The sequence below is a fragment of the Neoarius graeffei genome, chromosome 7 (genome assembly GCF_027579695.1).
Source record: "Neoarius graeffei isolate fNeoGra1 chromosome 7, fNeoGra1.pri, whole genome shotgun sequence".
Classification (NCBI taxonomy): domain Eukaryota; kingdom Metazoa; phylum Chordata; class Actinopteri; order Siluriformes; family Ariidae; genus Neoarius; species Neoarius graeffei.
The window spans coordinates 82650829-82674650 of NC_083575.1; the positions used below are offsets into that span (position 1 = coordinate 82650829).

A 23822-nucleotide genomic window follows, 5' to 3' on the forward strand; every position below is an offset into this window, starting at 1 on the left:
TGCCTCCCCTTTTCCTTCTAACCTCCACCCCTTCTATGTGTTATTACGTTATCCTGTACTCTCCTCCTGCAGATGCAGCAATACAAAGTGCAGGTTATTTATTCATTTTCTCTCTCTCTCTCTCTCTCTCTCTCGTGGCAGGAGGCATGGTCATATCTTTAAGTGTGCTGCCAAACTAAAACACTCTATACATGGGAGATCTTCAAGGAGAACGAAACATTTTGAATATATTCTTCTCAGGGTGTCTGGAGGTGTCCTTAAATTTTAGTACCACTACAAATCTATTTTATGACCAAACGTGCAGCGAGATCTCAAATCTGAAAAATGGGGGGGGCCTGACAGTGAAGTTACATCGTATAAGACATCATAAAATCCACACCTTACAAAGATGCCTCACCATATAAGACTATAATAATAATAATGGGCGGCACGGTGGTGTAGTGGTTAGCGCTGTCGCCTCACAGCAAGAAGGTCCTGGGTTCGAGCCCCGTGGCCGGCGAGGGCCTTTCTGTGCGGAGTTTGCATGTTCTCCCCGTGTCCGCGTGGGTTTCCTCCGGGTGCTCCGGTTTCCCCCACAGTCCAAAGACATGCAGGTTAGGTTAACTGGTGACTCTAAATTGACCGTAGGTGTGAATGTGAGTGTGAATGGTTGTCTGTGTCTATGTGTCAGCCCTGTGATGACCTGGCGACTTGTCCAGGGTGTACCCCGCCTTTCGCCTGTAGTCAGCTGGGATAGGCTCCAGCTTGCCTGCGACCCTGTAGAAGGATAAAGTGACTAGAGATGATGAGATAATAATAATAAACTAAAGGAAGGCTGTGTCTCTCTGTCTGTCTCTGTCTTTTCAAATCGACACGGCTGGATGCACATACTCCATACTTTGCACATGGATTGGTGACGCCTCAGAGGGGCCCAAGACAACATTTTCAATTTTCCAAAACATAGGATTAGTGCTAATCCAACACACTATTCATTTCCCATAGGCTACATGCTCATGCTAACACACTGTGCACAGCCTCGGCAGGGAATCCCTTCCCTGACTCGCCTGACAGTTTTGATTGTATGGGACCTTGCAATCAGCGCTCCTCGCCGGAGACTTCCGCTAGGGCCGAGTCTACATTACTGAGGAGACACGGGGAGCGATTTAGCTCCTGGGAAGAGCACCGTTCAGAGGAAATCAGGTTCACGGGCAATAACTACAAGTAATAATAATAGTGAACTTGAAAAGATTGGAAGGTATGAAGATCTGCGCCGAGAAATCTCTAGAATACGGGAAATAAGGAACATTGTTGTAGTCCTAGTAGTGATTGGGACTTTAGGCTCAGTGATGAAATCCCTTGAAAAATGGCTGGATAAGTTGGAACTGAAGATCAATGTAGCTCTCCTACAGAGGACAACTTTGTTAGGAACAGCCAGGATATTAAGGAAGGTGCTTGAAACCTAAGTGGAGAAAGACTCAATGGACTTTTGTTCATGGGCTGTCGCCTGCTCCTTTGGGGGAATTATCGATAAAAGATCTGCCAGTGTTTAATATAAAAATAATCATCATAATAATCAGTTATTCTTCCATGAACTGGAAGGGTACTCTGTAGAGTGCATACCTTCACCAAGCCACATATTATCCATCCATTATCTGTAGCCACTTATCCTGTGCAGAGTCATGGGCAAGCTGGAGCCTATCCCAGCTGACTATGGGCGAGAGGCAGGGTACACCCTGGACAAATAGCCAGATCATCGTAGAGCTGACACATAGAGACAAACAACCATTCACACCTACGGTCAATTTAGAACCACCAATTAGTCTAACCTGCATGTCTTTGGACTGTGGGGGAAACCGGAGCAACCCCATGCAGACACGGGGAGAACATGCAAACTCCCATGTCGGCCACTGGACTCGAACCCAGAACCTTCTTGCTGTGAGGCGACAGTGCTAACCACTACACTACCATGCTGCCTGCCACATAGCAATATCAAAATCAATTTCACTTGAACCTAGGATAATATGATAGTTGTACACCAAATTTCATCAAAATCCATTAACTCCTTTTTGAGTAATGTTGGGAAAAGACAAAAAAAAATCCTGGATCCACATATGATATATATAAATACAGATTTGCATCAAAATCTAATCAATTGTTATTTGGCCCATGGCCGACCTTTCCTCCAAATTTCATCAAAATCCATTCACTAATTGTTGCGTAGTGTTGGGAACCACGGCCGGCCCAAGGCATAAGTGAATTAAGCGCCCACTTAGGGCCCCACACACCACCACAGGGCCCTCAAGAGCAGACGGAATGCCCACCTGCGAAAATATTTTTAATTAAAAAAACGTAATATCAATGACATGATATAGCAGAAACAAAAGACACAAAAATAAGACACAAAATAACATTTTTTGTATCATTTTCATAGTTGGTACATTAGGTTAACTAATCCTTGCTGCTGGTTGCTGCCACTGCGCTCCTGCACAACCAGACGCACGTGACGTGACAGGAGTTATTCACTTTGGAAGATAGGTGGACTAGATGGCTAAGCCATGTCTCAAAAAAGAAATTATCCATCTGGGGCAGAGAAGAGGAAGAGGAAGAGACAAGAGGAAGAAAAAAGCAGCAAGAAAAAGGTAAATTTGAATGTCCAATTTTACTATTTTTGTGTCATTAAGGTTGTCGATGTTCTGGCTAGGTTGGCTGGATTAGCTAACAGAATGTCTGTCATAGTAGCTAATGTTATGCTACCCAACACAACAAAATATCTCATCTCATCTCATTATCTCTAGCCGCTTTATCCTTCTACAGGGTCGCAGGCAAGCTGGAGCCTATCCCAGCTGACTACGGGCGAAAGGCGGGGTACACCCTGGACAAGTCGCCAGGTCATCACAGGGCTGACACATAGACACAGACAACCATTCACACTCACACTCACGGTCAATTTAGAGTCACCAGTTAGCCTAACCTGCATGTCTTTGGACTGTGGGGGAAACCGGAGCACCCGGAGGAAACCCACGCGGACACGGGGAGAACATGCAAACTCCACACAGAAAGGCCCTCGCCGGCCCCGGGGCTCGAACCCAGGACCTTCTTGCTGTGAGGCGACAGCGCTAACCACTACACCACCGTGCCGCCCCGCAGTATAATGTAAACCAACTAAAAACGCAGATTATGGTGGGTGGCTAGACTAACTAGACTAACTGTGTAGCCTAAGAAATAATAAGGCAGCTAGCAGTGTAGTTTTGGTGGTGTGGGGCAAATCAAATTCTGCTTAGGGCCCCTTAAAGGCTTGGGCCGGCCCTGTTGGGAACACTAACAAACAGAGGTGAAAACATAACCTTCTCCAACACAGTTGGTGGGGTAATGAATGAATGAACTGCAGCAGATAAAGAAAATTTGTAGCTGAAAATCTGCAACAAATTGAGTACCTAATGATGTTAATTCAAGAATGTAATTTCTGACCACGGGCAACTGCTCTAAGACAACGAGGGAGGCTCAGCCTCCTCTAAAAATGACGAACATCGTGTAGGATGAATTGCGCTAGGCTTATGTTATAGCCGACCTTATAACATTGCTATTTCAGATCCAGAATCATAGAAATATATGTGCTCAACCCAACTACAGTGCGAAATCATTCCCTTATAACTTTAATGTGTGCGTGAGTTTTTCCCCCTCGTGACAGCGCGATGCAGCCCAGCCTCAGTGGACTTCAATGGCATTTGGGAGCTATGCGCTTTTCAATCTCAAAATGCAAGACGGTTATTGGACAAATACTGCGAAAACGCCCGCCCACGGACTCCGAGCCTCACATGGGAGGGACATGGCAGTTTCCGCGAGGAGACTGGTGATTGGTGAAAGCGGCCGGATATTTTCTTTGATTGACAGCTCGTTTCAACTATAGACAGGCAGCGGTGAATTTCAGTTCAGTCCCATGCGGATTCACAAGTGGTGTGGTGTATTGTAAGAGATCAGCTTACATTTCGACTTCATTCATTACATACGGTTTCTACCAGCTTTTTTAGTTTGTATATATTTTCATTGTAAATAAAGTGTAAATATAGTGTTGTCAAGTTTGCTATCTTAGTTCCAGAAATTTCGTTTATTTGAGTGACTGAACTTGAACTTGAGGGGGCTAGTCAGCTAGCAAGAAAGCTGCACATGGATGCCAAGCATTGCTGATTTAATTTTGGCGAAGCCATTTGCCAGTCTTCCTTTCGAGGAAAAAATAAAAATTAAAGAGCAGGGTAGACCAACGCCTCAAATTGACTTGGTGAAAAAGGTAGGGAATAATACTCGTTCCTTTCAGCTCTCCTGGTACGAGAAAGTGAATTGGCTAACAGCAAGTGACCCACATCAACAACAGTAAATAGGCTACTTTAGTAATATGTCATGGATGGACCAAAAATACAGAATCTATTTAAAATGTTTATGCTGAGTATATTATATTGGAATATATATTTTTCTGGATATGAATTAAACACAGCTACAATTTGGAAAACATTTTTAAACAAAAACACAGCCGAGAACATTTCACACTACAGACCTGGATTAAAAGTGAAGGGTTATCAAAATTGTCAATAAAACATTTCTCAGTCAAAATAAGTAAAATATAGGGAAAGTGTGTTTGAATGAAATGTGTGGCACCCAGCTCTATGTTTGGCTCCCCAAGGTCAGTGCTTGTGCCTATTCCAGAACACTCTGCTGTTACTGCTGAGGTTCCTGACAAAGAGCTGCTTTCAATAATGATCAATTTTTAAACAACACGCCACAATTTTAAAATATAAGATGTTAAAATATACCCCCCCAACACCACCATCATGTATATTGGACAGTAGGCTAATGGGCCAAAAGAACCTGTTATTTCACAGTTTGTGACGCTGCCAACAATCAGCCAGATCAGAGGCAAGAGTATGGGCAAAATTGATTTTTTTTCTTTTAAAATCTGGAAATATCGTAACCGACCAGCCTCTCCTGTTTGAAAGACTACCAGCCGCCACTGTTTCTGACATATGTTTTTGAAACCCCACAGGCACCGTGGAATCCATGAGAGAGTACGGTACATTTCCAAGTGCCTCCCATATCAACCTCAATGAGCTTCCCATTAATCCCGGCCCTCTGAGCAAGCTTGGGCTTAAAGTCCAGTCTCACAGTAGAGTGAGATTCCCAAATGCGCCGCATAAAGAGCTCTTCAGAGCCCGAGCTGGCCTCTGTGTGTCGTAGCAGAAGCAGATTGAAAACACACACACACAAGCACGGAACAGTGTGCCAACAGGCTACACACTCTGCAGCACTGGTTGTGTGCTCGAGTGCAACGGCTGACCCACAGCAGCGTCGCATAACCTCCTGTGGGTAAAACGTCACCACAAGTGAGACTTATTTTTCGTTATCTTTTTTCACACTTTTTTCCCCACATGTTCTGTGCAGCACTAGCTGTATCTCTCTCTCTTTCTCTCTCTCTCTCAGACACACAACTTGATAACGTGCATCGATGGAGATTCATGCTGATCATATGTTTTATTTACTTCCTGACTCAACACACACACGATAAGGAAGAATTGACTCACAGTGCTTCAAGTGTCTAAAAGAACAACAGACAGACCACATTCTTGTCCATTCAGCCTCATGAGCATTCATGAGTTCGAGTAAGAAATCCTCACACCCAGTTGGCTTTCCAGTTCATCCCAAAAGCTGAGGCTGAAGCCAGAGCTCTTGGCAAACCATGTCTTTATGGACTGCACTTTCTGCACAGGAACATTTGTCATACTGGAACAGGTTTGGGCTCCTTAGTAAAGCCCCAGCATACAAAGATGTTTTGGACAGCTCTATGCTTCCATCAGTTTGACAATGACCCATATATGAATGTGGTGGTTAGGTGTCCATATACTTTTGGTCATGTTGTGCATCAAATATTATCTGAACAGTGACATTTGTGAAAGGTCTTCTCTTTACATTCAGTTTAGGGCGGTTTCAGAAGAGTAGACACGTAACTGAGAAAGTTTGTCTAGTTGAATCTGCTATAGGTGAGTCTGGGAAAGAAAAAGACTCCGACAGGGAGCCGTTAGAATTTAATTATTCACTGGTGTTGAAATATTAATTAAATTAAAAGCAAAGAAACTAATTATTGGTAATGACGAGACCGTCAATAATGGCGTAGATCACTCCGGCCCCGTCTCATCCAGAAGGAATTATCTAAAGTGGGCCACCATGCGCAATAAATGTCGCAAGCTACAGTGGTGCTTGAAAGTTTGTGAACCCTTTATAATTTTCTATATCTTTGCATAAATATGACCTAAAACATCATCAGATTTTCACACAAGTCCTAAAAGTAGATAAAGAGAACCCAGTTAAACAAATGAGACAAAAATATTATACTTGGTCATTTATTTATTGAGGAAAATGATCCAATATTACATATCTGTGAGTGGCAAAAGTATGTGAACCTTTGCTTTCAGTATCTTGTGTGACCCCCTTGTGCAGCAATAACTGCAACTAAATGTTTCCAGTAACTGTTTATCAATCCTGCACACTGGCTTGGAAGAATTTTAGCCCATTCCTCCGTACAGAACAGCTTCAACTCTGGGATGTTGGTGGGTTTCTTCACATGAACTGCTCACTTCAGGTCCTTCAACAATATTTCGATTGGATTAAGGTCAGGACTTTGACTTGGCCATTCCAAAACATTAACCTTATTCTTCTTTAACCATTCTTTAGTAAAATGACTTGTGTGCTTAGGGTCGTTGTCTTGCTGCATGACACACCTTCTCTTGAGATTCAGCTCATGGACAGATGTCCTGACATTTTCCTTTAGAATTCGCTGGTATAATTCAGAATTCATTGTTCCATCAATGATGGCAAGCCGTCCTGGCCCAGATGCAGCAAAACAGGCCCAAACCATGATGCTACCACCACCATGTTTCACAGATGGGATAAGGTTCTTATGCTGGAATGCAGTGTTTTCCTTTCTCCAAACATAACGCTTCTCATTTAAACCAAAAAGTTCTATTTTGGTCTCATCCATCCACAAAACATTTTTCCAATAGCCTTCTGGTTTGTCCACGTGATCTTTAGCAAACTGCAGACGAGCAACAATGTTCTGTTTGGAGAGCAGTGGCTTTCTACTTGCAACCCTGCCATGCACACCATTGGTGTTCAGTGTTCTCCTGATGGTGGACTCATGAACATTAGCATTAGCCAATTTGAGAAGGGCCTTCAGTTGCTTAGAAGTTACCCTGGGGTCCTTTGTGACCTCGCCGACTATTACACGCCTTGCTCTTGGAGTGATCTTTGTTGGTCGACCACTCCTGGGGAGGGTAGCAATGGTCTTGAATTTCCTTCATTTGTACACAATCTGTCTGACTGTGGATTGGTGGAGTCCAAACTCTTGAGATGGTTTTGTAAACTTTCCAGCCCGATGAGCATCAACAACTCTTTTTCTGAGCTCCTCAGAAATCTCCTTTGTTCGTGACATGATACACTTCCACAAACATGTGCTGTGAAGATCAGACTTTGATAGATCCCTGGTCTTTAAATAAAACAGAGTGCCCACTCACACTTGATTGTCGTCCCATTGATTGAAAACTCCTGACTCTAATTCCACCTTCAAATTAACTGCTAATCCTAGAGGTTCACATACTTTTGCCACTCACAGATATGTAATATTGGATCATTTTCCTCAATAAATAAATTACCAAGTATAATATTTTTTGTCTCATTTGTTTAACTGGGTTCTCTTTATCTACTTTTAGGACTTGTGTGAAAATCTGATGATGTTTTAGGTCATATTTATGCAGAAATATAGAAAAGTCGAAAAGGTTCACAAACTTTCAAGCACCACTGTGTATACACTATATACAAGCTATTTATAGAAGCAATATACACCCAAGGAATACCTACCTATTTGCCAGAAAGAATCCAAAACGGCGAGGAATTGACTGAGAAGAAGCAATTTTTGTTGACTGGCTCATTAAGGTTTAATTAGTCCATAAGTTCATTAATACTTATAATTCAGCAAATCTGGGTAGAAATTATATGCACCCTAGGTACTCCTACCTTCTTGCTAGAAAGAATCAAAATCAGTGAAGACTTGAGGGAGAAGAAGCGATTTGTGTGGAAACTGCTTGTTAGGGATTAATTACGCCATATCTTCATTATTAATTCCAATTATGCAAATTTGGGTAGAAGCCATATGCACCCCAGGCAGACCGACCTTCCTGCCAAAAAGAATAAAAATCGGTGAAAAATTGAAAGAGAAAAAGCAATTTTCGTGAAATGTGGACGATGCCAGATGGATGCCAGACTGCACATGATGGCATAAGCTCATCTTGTCGGCTGGATGAGCTAATAATAACATCATCATCAGTATCATGAAGTCATGTAAAGCTGAATGCCAAACTTATGGAAGATTTTAAGTATCTTGGTATTTTACTTGACAGAAGACTGCGTTTTGCAGCAAATATTGGATAGATTTTTTCCAAATTTTGATTTTAATTTATGACATTTCCACTTTGTACGGGTTTATTGTTTTTCAAATCGCGGTTCACGGACTGCGAAACATATCCAAGTGATCTGTGATTATTACCTCTGACAAATTTGGTAGAGAAGCTTATGTTTTCGCCTCCATTTGTTTACTGTTCCCAACATAATTCAAAAAGTAGCAAACGGATTTGGATGAAATTTGGTGGAAAGGTGGGCCATGGGGCAAGGAACAATTGATTAGACTTGGATGAAAATTCAGATATATTTGCGGATCCAGGATCCAGATATGTATGAGGATTCAGGATTTTTTTTTCGTCTGTCCCCAACGCAACTCATAAAGTAGTGAACAGATTTGGATGAAATTCGGTGTACAGCTTTTGTATTAACCGAGGTTCAAGTGATGTGATTTTGATGATGATAATAAATGGCTTGGCAGAGGTATGAACTCTGTCGAGTACTCTTCTATTTAACTTTTATTACAATAGTGAAAATCACAACTTACTATTGTCTTATAGTTATTTGCAGGTCACTTGGGTTTAATTTCTTTTCAAACCTCAAGAAAATGGCCTATTAATCATTTTCTCATGTGAACTTGGACTTGGATATGTTCTGTCAAGGATTTAAAAAAAGCACAATGTCTCCAATAAGTAGTCAGAATATTATTGCATTATTCTAGCTAAAGGGATCTCTGGCTCTTAAACAACTACAGACCCCTGGCATAAAGGACTGTCAATATGCCCATAATATTACAAACAATTCAAGCATATTTCGAGGTATTCTCTTCTGTAAACAGGGGACACCCAAACAAAACGTGAAAATGAAACTAAAAAAGGTCAGTGATGCTTACAGGCCCAAGACCCAACCAAGAAAAAATGTCTGGAAATAAGCAGCACATGTGTGCAACAGTCCCGCAGCAGTCCTGACACCTGCTCCTTCAATTTTAAGGCAAAATAAATCAGCAGCTGGGCCGTCAGACAGAGCCATCACTCACCCTGCGGTACGCTCTCCTTACAGCCATTTATATACCTGTCATTAATTTGCTACATCAGATTTATGAACGTATGCAGCTAGACTCACAGTAGATTAATTCTGACAAGCCCACCAAAGCCTTTTCACAGGGAATGAAGCGACCACCAGCATGGAGAAGAAAATCACTAAAGCAGTAACAATTAGGGGGAAAAAATAACATTTTAGAGAAAGCTTTAGCAAATGAGGAGCAAATCATACTTATAAACATAAATGAGATGGTTTTGTTTTGTAAAATTCATGAAGAGTGCATTAGCCACTCTGGAAACAATGATGAGAGCAAAACAAATGTGTTTCGAGAGACAGAGAAGAATAGAGAAGGGGAGAGCGAGCGAGCGAGCGAGCGAGAGTGAAAGCGAGAGGGGAGGGGGGCTGTTCAGGACATCGAATGGTCCATTTCTCTTTAAAACCTTCAGTGCTGTCGTCTTGATTTGTTGTCATGATCTGCGTCACAAATTGAAAATTCTGACCTTACATTCAAATGTATTCATTAATCTAGAAAAGCCAGAAGGCTGTTATACATCAGGCCTTTCTATAGGTTTAAATGGTTTTAACATCCTCAGGTAACCTTAGCCACTCAGCTAGCATTAACATTCTTTCTTTCCATGATGATAAATTTAGATAAAATCACGTAATTCGACATGCATAGCTTGCTAGGCTGCATTATCTGACCATAGTATTGGAGTCATAAGCAACTTCCAGTTGTGTGATTTTGATAAATGTGTTACCCATGATACACTACCGTTCAAAAGTTTGGGGTCACTTTGAAATGTCCTTATTTTTGAAAGAAAAGCACTGTTCTTTTCAATGAAGATCACTTTAAACTAATCAGAAATCCACTCTATACATTGCTAATGTGGTAAATGACTATTCTAGCTGCAAATGTCTGGTTTTTGGTGCAATATCTCCATAGGTGTATAGAGGCCCATTTCCAGCAACTCTCACTCCAGTGTTCTAATGGTACAATGTGTTTGCTCATTGCCTCAGAAGGCTAATGGATGATTAGAAAACCCTTGTACAATCATGTTAGCGCAGCTGAAAACAGTTTAGCTCTTTAGAGAAGCTATAAAACTGACCTTCCTTTGAGCAGATCGAGTTTCTGGAGCATCACATTTGTGGGGTCGATTAAATGCTCAAAATGGCCAGAAAAATGTCTTGACTATATTTTCGATTCATTTTACAACTTATGGTGGTAAATAAAAGTGTGACTTTTCAAGGAAAACACAGAATTGTCTGGGTGACCTCAAACTTTTGAGCGGTAGTGTACACTGAGGTGAGCTTCGGCAAGCACTAACATTACCGAGGGTTCTTTTTCACCATTTCAGACAGTTAGCTGTTGCTAGTTCAGGTTAGCTTGGGAAGGAAGCTTACCCAATATTAGGGATGTGATACAGCACACAAGCTATGTAAATATTTAACAGTTAGTTATTCCACGAAATTGAGTTGTACATGAGCTGATAGCTGACGAGGCACGTCGAGTCGGCTATAAACCATGTACGACAAGATTGAGTGAGTGGTATAACTGTTTTATTCTATCCACATTCACTGGATTTTGATAAATAGAGCATTTTTATTTTAATTTTGTGCAAATTCAATCCATAAAAAACTTTATACAAAACGTCCGACAAAATCATTTCCGCTTAGAATGTAAACAAATCGGCAAAATGACAGTAGCAATTTGTGAAAAATGCGATAATAATAATAATAATAATTCTTGAAAAATTTAAAAAAGATACGTTCTTACCATTGAATACTTTCATTACATGTTTTGTTGCTTTTTATATTTTTTTTTTGGGGGGGTGTTTTCAAGTAGAGTTTCATTTTGTCCTCGATTGGGTCAGCAACACGCTCTGCCATTTTGTTTTTCTCTACTTACGGTATATGAGCTGACTGACTACTCTACTACTAGGCTATCAGAGCGCACAATTGCTCATATCCAGCGAATGTGGATAGAATATTATGTACACTACCGTTCAAAAGTTTGGGGTCACCCAGACAATTTTGTGTTTTCCATGAAAAGTCACACTTTTATTTCCCACCATAAGTTGTAAAATGAATAGAAAATATAGTCGAGACATTTTTCTGGCCATTTTGAGCATTTAATCGACCCCACAAATGTGATGCTCCAGAAACTCAATCTGCTCAAAGGAAGGTCAGTTTTATAGCTTCTCTAAAGAGCTCAACTGTTTTCAGCTGTGCTAACATGATTGTACAAGGGTTTTCTAATCATCCATTAGCCTTCTGAGGCAATGAGCAAACACATTGTACCATAATGGCCCTTTTCCACTACCCTTTTTCAGCTCGCTTCAGCTCACTTCAGCCCGACACGGCTCGCGTTTCGACTACCTTAGAGCAGCACGACTCAGCTCGCTTCAGCCCTGCTCAGCCCCCAAAATTCGCACGGTTTTGGAGTAGGGCTGAAGCGAGCCAAACCGAGCCGAGTGGGGCTAGGGGCGTGAGCAGACACTCCCCTGTGCACTGATTGGTGAGGAGGAGTGTCCTCACACGCCCACACACGCCCCGCGAGCACGCTGGGATCTGTAAACACCGTAAACCCGGAAGAAGAAGAATTACAAATTACGAGAATTTCTGAAGCCTTATGCGCCTCGCCTCATCTATACGCTCTTGCCAGTATCTGTTGGCGTTGTCGGTGACAACAAGCCACAGCACCAAGACCAGCAACACTAACGACTCCATGTCCTCCATGTTTATTGTTTACTATCCGGGTCGTGAGACTACCGCTTAAAAGATCACTGATGTCACTGTTTGCGCCGCCTAACGACATCACATGACGTCCACCCACTTTCGCTAACTCCACCCAATGTGTCCACCCACTTCCAGCCAGCACGGTTCAGCGCGGTTGTAGTCGAAATGCAACTCCAACAGCCCCACTCAGCTCGACTCAGCCCGACTCAGCCGCGTTGGTAGTGGAAAAGCGGCATTAGAACACTGGAGTGATAGTTGCTGGAAATGGGCCTCTATACACCTATGTAGATATTGCACCAAAAACCAGACATTTGCAGCTAGAATAGTCATTTACCACATTAGCAATGTACAGAGTGTATTTCTGATTAGTTTAAAGTGATCTTCATTGAAAAGAACAGTGCTTTTCTTTCAAAAATAAGGACATTTCAAAGTGACCCCAAACTTTTGAACGGTAGTGTATATACCGTATATACACAGTTTGTAGTTTGGGGAATATTTGTTTCTTATGTACACAACACAACACATCTGGATGGTAATGTGAAGACCATATAAAAACAATTCCATTGTTTAAAGATGCGAGCCAATCTTAATTATGCCACCACCTGATCTGAATATCTCCACTCATGGCTTCGGAACTGCCTTTGAGAAGATTATTCATGAAGAAAGTGCTACCTGATTGGCCGGCAGAAGAGGGCGCGGGGTGAGCAGTGGCTCTTTATCATTTAAAGGAACAGGCACTTAATCAAATCAGCCGTTTTGAACAGGGCTGTTTCGACAGGGTGAGAAGGGAGCAGTGGTGCTTTATCCTTGTGGTATTTTAACCAAAGAATGGTCACAGACATTTCATTAAGACCTCAGGGAACTGTGTCAACTTGTGGAAAAGGGGTATGACACCTCATGTAATATTTAAAAGCACAGCTGCACAATCAGCCTGCCTTATCCTATAAGGTTTCCATACCATTCTAAACAGAGTACAGCACACATTGCTCATCATCTTCTCCCTTGTCCAGCACTATTGCCAGGTCGGGGTCCTTGTGGACCCTATTGATCCACGTCATTAATTGGAGCTTTAGAGTAGCCAGTGAACCTAACCACATGACTTTGAATTGTGGGGGAAACCAGAGCACCTGGAGGAAACCCACACAGACGGGGGAGAACATGCAAACTCCACACAGAAAGGCCGGCCACTGGGCTCGAACCCAGAACCTTCTTGCTGTGAGGCGACAATGCTAACCACTACACCAGCATACAATGTGGGTCAAGATAGTTTGAGAACATTCCAGCACACCAATGTTCACATCTATTCTGTGTACAGTAAGAGTATATTTTAAAGGAGAACTGAAGTCATTTTTAAACTTGCTTTATTTCTTAATTAACATGTTATTCAATTACGTTTTCGGTTTTAGTAGCCTTATATCGTGACTCGTTTTGGCAACTAATTGCAATTAAATATTATACTTATCGGCCTATTCAGTTTTTAGCCATGTTGAATTTAGTTTGTTTGGTCCACGGCAGGTGTCGCTTATCCGCGCGATCTTCATGAGACTTGTGCGAGACTTCGAAACGTGAAGAAGTGTCAGCCAGGTGTCAGTGCCGCCATTTTGAAAACTGTTTTCCAAACGAAATATTGCACAAAAATGAGTTTAAATGACGATTCCTGCCTACTTTTTTCAAACTTTCCTGATTGCAATCAAAACAAACAAAACTTCCAGCTTGATTACATCAGAATTTGAAAGAGGGTGCGCGCTAGAGCCCTGCACTCCTGCGGGAGTCCCGCGGGACCCGACGCAAAGCAGTGCGGCGCGGGACAAATTTTGAAAGCTTGTTGCGGGCGCGGGCGGGAGGGGGAGTGCACAATGCGGGCGCGGGCGGGAGAGGTGATAAGCTGCAGTCCTGCTAACTAAAAACGTGTTTAAAATAAAATTTATAAATTATTAATTTATGTCTATCATATATAATTTGTGCTGGATATTTTATTTGGCATTAATAAAAACATTTTAAGATGCCTAAATTTGCGGATGTGGTCTAATCTCGCGTACGTTTCCGATTCCTTTCCGCTGTTCCGTGTTTGAGATCTCCGATCATGGCAGAAGAGCAGAGCAGAGCTCCTCTAGTGAAGCTCACAGTGCTTCAGAAGTAAGTGCTGCTTTAAAAAGAGGTACATTTACCGTTAAAAAGTCAAGAGTATTAGTCCTAAGTATTAAGTATTAAAAAAGTATTAACTAGTATTAAAAAGGACTGTGTATCGCACAGACTGTTCAATTTAAAGCGAGAAATAGACAGTGTATAATCTGAGGAGCTGGTTGTGGTTGCGCAACACTTCATATGAGAGGAGAATGAAATCGCGGTTGGAATCATAACGCCATAGACTCGGAAGTGGGAGTGTGAGTGCGCAAAGCGAGAGCTGTCAATCAAAGCGAGAGCTGTCAATCAAAGCGAGAGCTGTCAATCATGAGCGCATGCAGCGCTCAACTTGGAATGTGTCAGCAGAATGTCAGAGTCTAAACAATAAACTTACAATAAATGAAGGATCGGTCAGTGGAGAGCTCAGCTAAGCTCAGCATGTTTAATTCCCCAAGCCAATGACAGGAACTTTCGTGAGAAATAACACGAACGTCTGCATCATGCGGGATTTGCGGGCGGGAGCGGGACAAAATATGGCAGGCGTGGGCGGGAGCGGGACTGAAAATCATAATTCTTTGCGGGAGCAGGACTGCACAATGCGGGCGCGGGCGGGAGCGGGACTGAAAATTCTGTCCCGCGCAGACCTCTAGCGCGCGTGTCTTTTGACAAAGTTGGCGGATATTGGTCACTTTGATTTCCGCTGTACGTTTTACTTCCGTCCTACGATGTCTCGTACAGGTCTCGACGAATCTTGTTTCCAGCCATTGCTTTGACATATGGACTGATATTACACATAGCATATTTCAAACGCTCATAACTTGCTATAGGCGGCACGGTGGTGTAGTGGTTAGCGCTGTCGCCTCACAGCAAGAAGGCCCTGGGTTCGAGCCCCGGGGCCGGCGAGGGCCTTTCTGTGTGGAGTTTGCATGTTCTCCCTGTGTCCGCGTGGGTTTCCTCTGGGTGCTCCGGTTTCCCCCACAGTCCAAAGACATGCAGGTTAGGTTAACTGGTGACTCTAAATTGACCGTAGGTGTGAATGGTTGTCTGTGTCTATGTGTCAGCCCTGTGATGACCTGGCGACTTGTCCAGGGTGTACCCCGCCTTTCGCCCGTAGTCAGCTGGGATAGGCTCCAGCTTGCCTGCGACCCTGTAGAAGGATAAAGCGGCTACAGATAATGAGATGAGATGAGAATTTTGATAATAAAAAATGTGCCTTCAGTTCTCCTTTAAGTATTGGGTCTTGATATGTGATTTGAGACACTGCTAAAGGCTAAACAAATCCAAGGTATTTATCATGGAAGTGCTGCATGGTGCAATGTAAAACTGGGATGTAGGGTAATCCAGGCAAGCGGAGATTGTGTTTAAAAGAACCAACAGTTTCCCTGAAGGCACATCAACATCCACTTGCACATCCATTTTCTTCGAAGTAATCATTGGTATTTTTACACTGACTGCATCAGATGATGTTAGTCGCCACTTTCCAGACCCATTACCATTACCCCTGCGTTCCTCTTGCTATCATGCGATCATAATAACAGCCAAGCCATTATCTTATTGGTCAGTGTATGTAACACCCTGGAATGTAATGTCAACAATAATTTCCTGTCTAAAGTGTCAGCCTCAGGGTTGCCAGATTGGATTGAAGGCTTGCAGGTCAAATCCTGTTCACAAATAAAAACAAACACATGCCTAAATCAGTAAAAGCACTCTGTATCAAATCCATCTTTGCCAACCGGTACTATAAACGTGCTGGTTATCATGAGCGATCGATGATATATCAGCCTCGGGCTATTATTTTTCAACTCAGAATGATGAAACAAAGCCAACCATCTGAGAACACCGGACTGGATCTGCAGCAGTACGGTACTTTGACGACAGGTCAAGGAAGTGCGACTGCATAAACACCATAAACCATAAACCGTACACCTTGCCAGACTCCAGTACAGGGAGTGTTCACGAAAGAAAGGAGACCAGAATCAGTCAAGCGCCAGATTCACCTGTGATCTGCTAATACATTTAGCCACTAATCTGTCTGAGCCGGTGATACCATAACAATCAGCGATATGAAAGAGGAGTGAAGATGGACCTGCATGATTAAATTCCCAAATGTAAAATCCATTACCAGATTGATTCAGGTAAATCCCGTTCCGCAGAGCTGGAATGAGATTTAGCAAGAAAGGGGTTTAATTTAAAAGAAATTAGCAGTGTAACATTGAGATAACATTTCTCATGTGTTCTGGTGTACAATAACACACTGCGTTATCATTCTATCTAAACTCCAGGTTTAGGAATAAAGCGTTTATTCAGCACTTGGCACCAGCTGACTCCCGAGCTGAAACCTGCTCATGTCTCTTTGGAGTTGGTGTGTGTGTGTGTGTGTGTGTGTGTGTGAGTGAGAGAGAGAGTTTTTGCATGTACTTGTTCTCATTTGCCTCAGGGCTAAACTGCATCTCCTTGTGGTTGCTTTGTGAACAAGTCAGCACTTTTATTTTTTATTTTTTTTTAAATTAGACCGAGTGTTTAGATTTACATGGCCGCGTTTAATTGCCATTTTGCGCTTTGAAGAATGAAGGCCTCCTCAAGCACAGCATTTATTTATTTCACAGCCAACTATCCACCCTAATAGCCTACCATTTGGCGATACACTAGATAAATAGACTTTCTTTGCGTTAATACGGTTCCTTATGTGAGGAAGATTGAGCAGCTGGCAAATTCTGCCCTGAAGTACAGAATACAACAACTGAAAGCAGCAGAATGCATTTATTTTATTGAAATTAAGAAAAACAAAAAACAAAGGAGGCGAATACAATGCAATGCATAGATGCATATAGAAGTCAAAAGGAGGATCTCATCTCCTCTAGCCACTTTATCCTGTTCTACAGGGTCGCAGGCAAGCTGGAGCCTATCCCAGCTGACTACGGGCGAAAGGCGGGGTACATCCTGGACAAGTCGCCAGGTCATCACAGGGCTGACACATAGACACAGACAACCATTCACACTCACGGTCAATTTAGAGTCACCAGTTAACCTAACCCACATGTCTTTAGGGGAAACCGGAGCACCCGGAGGAAACCCACATGGACAGAACATGCAAACTCCGGACAGAAAGGCCCTCGCCGGCCACGGGGCTCGAACCCGGACCTTCTTGCTGTGAGGCGACAGTGCTAACTACTACACCACCGTGCCGCCCAAAAGGAGGATGAAAACAAAAAATAAGACTCAAAACCTGTCACCTTCTGGTTCATATCCACATCACACTACACATATACAGTACATTCACTGGCCACTTTAATAGGAACTTGTTCTTGATTCTAAGATTCCTGTTCTTGGCTGCAAGAACCCAATGTGGTCTTCTGCTGCTGCATGCTGAGATGCTTTTCTGCTCACCACGTTTGTAAAGAGTGATTATATGACTTATTACAAGGTTTCCCCTAGAAAAAACTCGAAAGAGGAGTGGCCCCTTGGGCACAGCAAGGTGCAAAGAGCATGCTGCTGTAGGTAGTGTGTAAGTTAGAGGGGTCTGGGGGGATGCTCCCCTGGAAAATTTTGAAATATAAGGGTTCATTTTGTGGCTTCTGGTAACATCTAGAGCTGATTTTCACCAGTTCGACATGGGGAAAAGGCGATATTTTTTGGGCTTTTTTCACCTTTATTGGATAGGACAGTGTAGAGACAGGAAACGAGCGGGAGAGAGAGACGGGGAGGGATCGGGAAATGACCTCGGGTCGGAATCGAACCCGGGTCCCAGGATTCATGGTATGGCACCTTATCCACCTGAGCCACAACGCCCCCGAAAAGGTGATATTTTAACTGAATTCCCACCCTAAAAACAGAAAAAAAACCCAAAAGTCAATACAAATACCCACTTGCATCTCACAAGCAGTGTCCTGTTCCAAACGAGACTGCAGTTTATTTCACCTCAAGCAAAGTGCATGGTGATGCAATATGGCACAAGTTGTTCAAAATACTAATAATTAAGTCTTGGCAATAGTGCAGATGATTAAATACTCTCACTGTTGGACTCAAGCTGGTCAGCAGCATGCAGCGAACTGGCCGTCATGGTCTCACAACTACAGTCTGCCACTGTTGCTGAGTTGTTTTCTGCAGGTTTTTTTTGTGAAAAACTCTAATTAAGTTGCAACCCATCGGTGTCTTTTTGCTCACTTGTACCCGGCTTGAAGGCGCCGCCATTTTTGCACAAGTTACCTATGAATATTAATTGCGCATTGCTCGTCCAATCAACACGGGATACCGCACACACTCAGCCAGTCAGTGTGGAATATTCTTCTCTGACATCAGCTGTGAACTTCGGTCAAGTTCAGGTCCATGGGCTTGCATGGACTGTATTGATTACCTGCTCAACGGCTACAAAACACATGCATGTTGATTCTAGCTTTATACTGTCAGCCTGAATTGCATGGTGGCGGTTTAATGGATAGCAGCATGTCACTAAGCATATCGGTAAATTCTTCGTTGACAACCACGTGCCCAAAACTGCTTGCTTCATTGACCGCCGCCATGTTGGAGGATATACTGTACAATCAAACAATATAGCATCTATCAACAGCATTCCAAGCGATAACAAACTTACCGGTATTCAACTTATTTTAACTGACTGGATGGCCCTCCAAGAAAGTTACATTTAGAAGCTTGTAGTCATTTCTGAAATCTATTTTAAAACCAATAATTTTGACTGCAGGCGGCACGGTGGTGTAGTGGTTAGCGCTATCGCCTCACAGCAAGAAGGTCCTGGGTTCGAGCCCCGGGGCCGGCGAGGGCCTTTCTGTGTGGAGTTTGCATGTTCTCCCCGTGCTCGCGTGGGTTTCCTCCGGGTGCTCCGGTTTCCCCCACAGTCCAAAGACATGCAGGTTAGGTTAACTGGTGACTCTAAATTGACCGTAGGTGTGAATGGTTGTCTGTGTCTATGTGTCAGCCCTGTGATGACCTGGCGACTTGTCCAGGGTGTACCCCGCCTTTCACCCGTAGTCAGCTGGGATAGGCTCCAGCTTGCCTGCGACCCTGTAGAAGGATAAAGCGGCTAGAGATAATAAGATGAGATGAGATTTTGACTGCTTCAAAAGACAAGTACCTAACACACTATATAGCATAATTAGTTATAAAAGAGCACTCACCAGACGAGGAGGCTGCAGTATTTGAGGTAGTAGATTGACATGAGTCTTGTTCGATTGACTCCATGATCATCTGAAGATTTTTCAATAATTTTACATTTCTTTCTGCACTCTGTAAGCCTAGCATTTTGAGCTACCGCTTTAGCACCATCTTTGATTTTGTTGTGGCCCATATTTTGTGTTGGAGCCAGTCTGGATCCCTAAAATTGTAGAGATCAGCTGGTTTTCCCTTTATGGAAAGAAAAAAAGCAGCAGCATCAAAAATTATATACAGCTCTTTTTAAAATGAAATAATCATAGAAGCCTTTGATTGTTGATTGTTGGATCACACACTTGATGATCACGACTTTGTCACATTTGACAGCGGCGAGTTTCTGCACGACCAGGCAATTAAACGATCCAATATTTCTTATATATTGTGATCTTTCATTAATAACGAGTGATGCCAGGCAAAACAAACCTCGCCCAGCAGCACTTATTTTATATGTTGATAATGGTAATATTATTCAATCGTCAACTGTCAGGTTATAGTCCTATGAAAATCCTGACCTTGAGTTTGACATTTCAAAGTCATTCAAGGTCAAAGGTCATGGCAGCAACTAAAAGCCCGGCTGGGACTTCTTATATGTTGATAACGGTAAACATCTGGCCATCATGAACCATTTTAAAGTTACAGCCCTTTGAAAACCCATGACCTTCAGTTTGACCTTTCAAGGTCACTCAAGGTCAAATATCATGGTGCCAAATGAAAGCCCATATGGCACTTCCTATAAGTTGATAATGGTAAATATTTGTCTACCATCAACCGTTTTCAAGTTACAGCCCTCTGAAAATCTGCGACCTTGAGTTTGACCTTTCAGGGTCACTCAAAATCAAAGATAATGGTGCCAAATGAAAGGCCATATGGGAGTTCCTATATGCTCATAATAGTAAACATCTGTCTATTGGCAACTGATTTTGAGTTATAATGGAAAATATGTTATTTTGACCGAAAGCTGGAGCCTATCCCAGCTGATAGGCAAGCTGGAGCCTATCCCAGCTGACTACGGGCGAAAGGCGGGGTACATCCTGGACAAGTCGCCAGGTCATCACAGGGCTGACACATAGACACAGACAACCATTCACACTCACATTCACACCTACGCTCAATTTAGAGTCACCAGTTAACCTAACCTGCATGTCTTTGGACTGTGGGGGAAACCGGAGCACCCGGAGGAAACCCACGCGGACACGGGGAGAACATGCAAACTCCACACAGAAAGGCCCTCGCCGGCCACGGGGCTCGAACCCGGACCTTCTTGCTGTGAGGCGACAGCGCTAACCACTACGCCACCGTGCCGCCCGCTTATATGTTTATATTTGTGGCAAATTTTAATAAACTAAACTAACCATGCTGGGTGGCACGATGGTGTAGTGGTTAGCACTGTTGCCTCACAGTAAGAAGGTTCTGGGTTCGAGTCCGGCAGCTGGCGAGGGCCTTTCTGTGTGGAGTTTGCATGTTGTCAGCATGCAGGGTGCTTTGGTTTCCCCCACAGTTCAAAGATATGCAGTGAGGTTAACATGGGATGGCCTTGGGCTGAAGTGCCCTTAAGCAAGGTACTTAACCCCTGACTGCTCCCTGATACCCCTTTTCCACCAAATCAGTTCCAGGGCTGGTTCGGGGCCAGTGCTGGTGCTGGTTCACAATTCGTTCAACTTGCGAGCCAGCTGAGAACCAGTTTGCTTTTCCATAGCTCGCGGTGCTAAGGGAAGCCACGTCATTATGTTGCTGTATACGTCAGTTACGTCGCTATGTTTGCATAAACCTTGGCGCGAATATCGAAGCAAAAACAACACGGAAGAAGCAGCAGCAGCAACAACAATAATAATAATGGATGACTTCGTGTTTGTACAGCTGCTGCTTCTCGTCGCTTAAAAATGGCGATCTTTCGCGGTCTTGTTATTGTTGTTGGTCTTAACAACTCCGCCCCCCACGCTGACGTAAGCGGTTCTTTCCTCTGGCCCAGCAGAGAGTTGGTGCTAGCCTGGAACCGTTTTTTCTGGCCCCAGAGCCAGTTCTTTGTCAGTGGAAACAGAAAATCCGGTTCCAAACTAAGCACTGGCCCCGAACCAGCCCCGGAACTGCTTTGGTGGAAAAGGGGCATGAGTGCTGTAGTGTGGCTGCCCACTGCTCTGTGTGTGTGTGTGTGTGTGTTCACTGCTTCAGAGGAGTTCCGGTAAATGCAGAGGATGAATCTCACTGTGCTTGAAGTGCGCATGTGACAAATAAAGGTTTCCTCCTCTTCTTAAACCAACACCCATGCCACAGTGAAAGAAAGTCACACTCTGAGATCATAATTTTTCCCGTTCTGATGTTTCAAGTGAACATTAAGCTCACTGAAGCTCTTACCTGCATGTAAGATTTGTACCTGCATGATTTGATGCATTGTGCTGCTGTCAAGGGATTGGCTGATTAGATAACGGCAGAAAACCACTGCAGGTGGATGGGTGTTCGTAATAAAGTGGCTAGTGAGTGTATTTCTTTACGTCTGTTCCCCAGGGCAGAGAAAAACCACTCCACGCCACCCTAACTCTTTCCCTCATAAACTTCAGCGTCAAGCCTCGGTTCTTTTAACACTCCAGACAGAGTTTGCATTTAAAAAAAAAAAGTCGTATAACTACATTTTGTTCAAGGCCCTCTGCATTCATCCGCCCATGTCTGGGTGTAAAATTGAGCGCCAGCTTTATTTTATTTGAGCGCCACGTTTGTCTAACAACTTGCAGCCGACCAAGCTAATTCTCTCTCTGGAGGCCTGCCACACGCTGATATGTTGGCACTATAAACTCATACAGCAGGGCTCCAAATAGCTTTTAATATTCTATGCCATGAAAAAAAAAAAAAAGAAATTGGACCATCCTTACAGGCGCCCTGTTAACGAACTAATTCACCACTTTTCACCTCAATGACTTCAAAAGAGACTACTTTAACAAGAAGTGTTTCAGTGTACTACAAGAATGCGTGCTAGAGACCTTCAAGTATCTTAAAACACAAAAAGGAGAATAAGGTTGCATTAAAAAAAAAAGCAATAGCAGAGACATGGCAGCTATTCACAGGGAATGCGGGCTGCTTCTTCTCTGCTCATTTCTCCCTTCAAAATGTTTGTGGGGGGAGAAGAAAAAAAAAGGATTACTGCGACACTCTCCAGGAATGCGAGGACATCTGATAAAGCTGAACAGACTCCCAAGCAGCCGAGGCAAAGGAATCAGAATCATAAAAGCTGACAAAGATTTGATAATCGCAAACATAAATCACTGGCTCACACCTCGAACAGGAGGAAGGGAGGAAAGGCAGATTGTTATGACTGCAGGAATACAGGAGCGGATATTAAAGCATTCAAATATTTCTCAGATTTAAACAGATTGATTTTTTTTTTGGACACAAAAAATACAAATTGTCTGAGGTTGTGAATTGTGTTCTGAAGAAGTCTCGGAGAGTCAGAGAGACACACAGACATCCAAAACCTGCATAGCAGAAGGAACCGTCAAGGCCTTCAGCGAAGGCCCAAATATATCAGCATTTCAAGTGTTACATTTAGGGCGGCACGGTGGTGTCGTGGTTAGCACTGTCACCTCACAGCAAGAAGGTTCTGGGTTCGAGCCCCATGGCCGGCGAGGGCCTTTCTGTGCGGAGTTTGCATGTTCTCCCCGTGTCCGCGTGGGTTTCCTCCGGGTGCTCCGTTTTCCCCCACAGTCCAAAGACATGCAGGTTAGGTTAACTGGTGACTCTAAATTGAGCGTAGGTGTGAATGTGAGTGTGAATGGTTGTCTGTGTCTATGTGTCAGCCCTGTCATGACCTGGCGACTTGTCCAGGGTGTACCCCGCCTTTCGCCCGTAGTCAGCTGGGACAGGCTCCAGCTTGCCTGCGACCCTGTAGAACAGGATAAAGCGGCTAGAGATAATGAGATGAGATGAGTGGGAAAGACCAAAAATATATCGCTCTAGGCCTTCTAGAAAGCCAGCACTAGCTTAACCATGAGTTGGCGCCATCAGCGCAGCACTGAAGTCACCTTCCAGCCAGTGTAGCGTTCATCAGTACTGTTCACGAATGCTAATAAAGCGGTCAAGCCAGCGCTATCAAGAGCAACTAGCACAGGCTAATGACCAAGAAACTAAAATTTCCGTTTCCAGACTCTTCTTCCACGCTGCATGCTCACCACTGTATTTTTCACTCATCCTTAAGTATTCATTTCCCTGTGTAATTTACTTAGTTACTTTTAAAATCAACATCGACAGCTACACACTATGGAGCAATCTGGCACCCTGCCACTAATCCCTTGCAAAATCCTTTGCCTTGTTGCTTTTTTGGTGTCTGACTAAGTTTTGGCTGAGCTCAAGTC

The 23822-nt window shown here is 43.3% G+C and overlaps 1 protein-coding gene across 4 annotated transcripts in view; it reads right to left on the reverse strand.

Annotated features, from left to right (window-relative positions):
* Positions 1–23822, reverse strand: part of inpp4b (inositol polyphosphate-4-phosphatase type II B) — a 538055-nt gene that overhangs the window by 443166 nt on the left and 71067 nt on the right. The window lies entirely within an intron of this gene.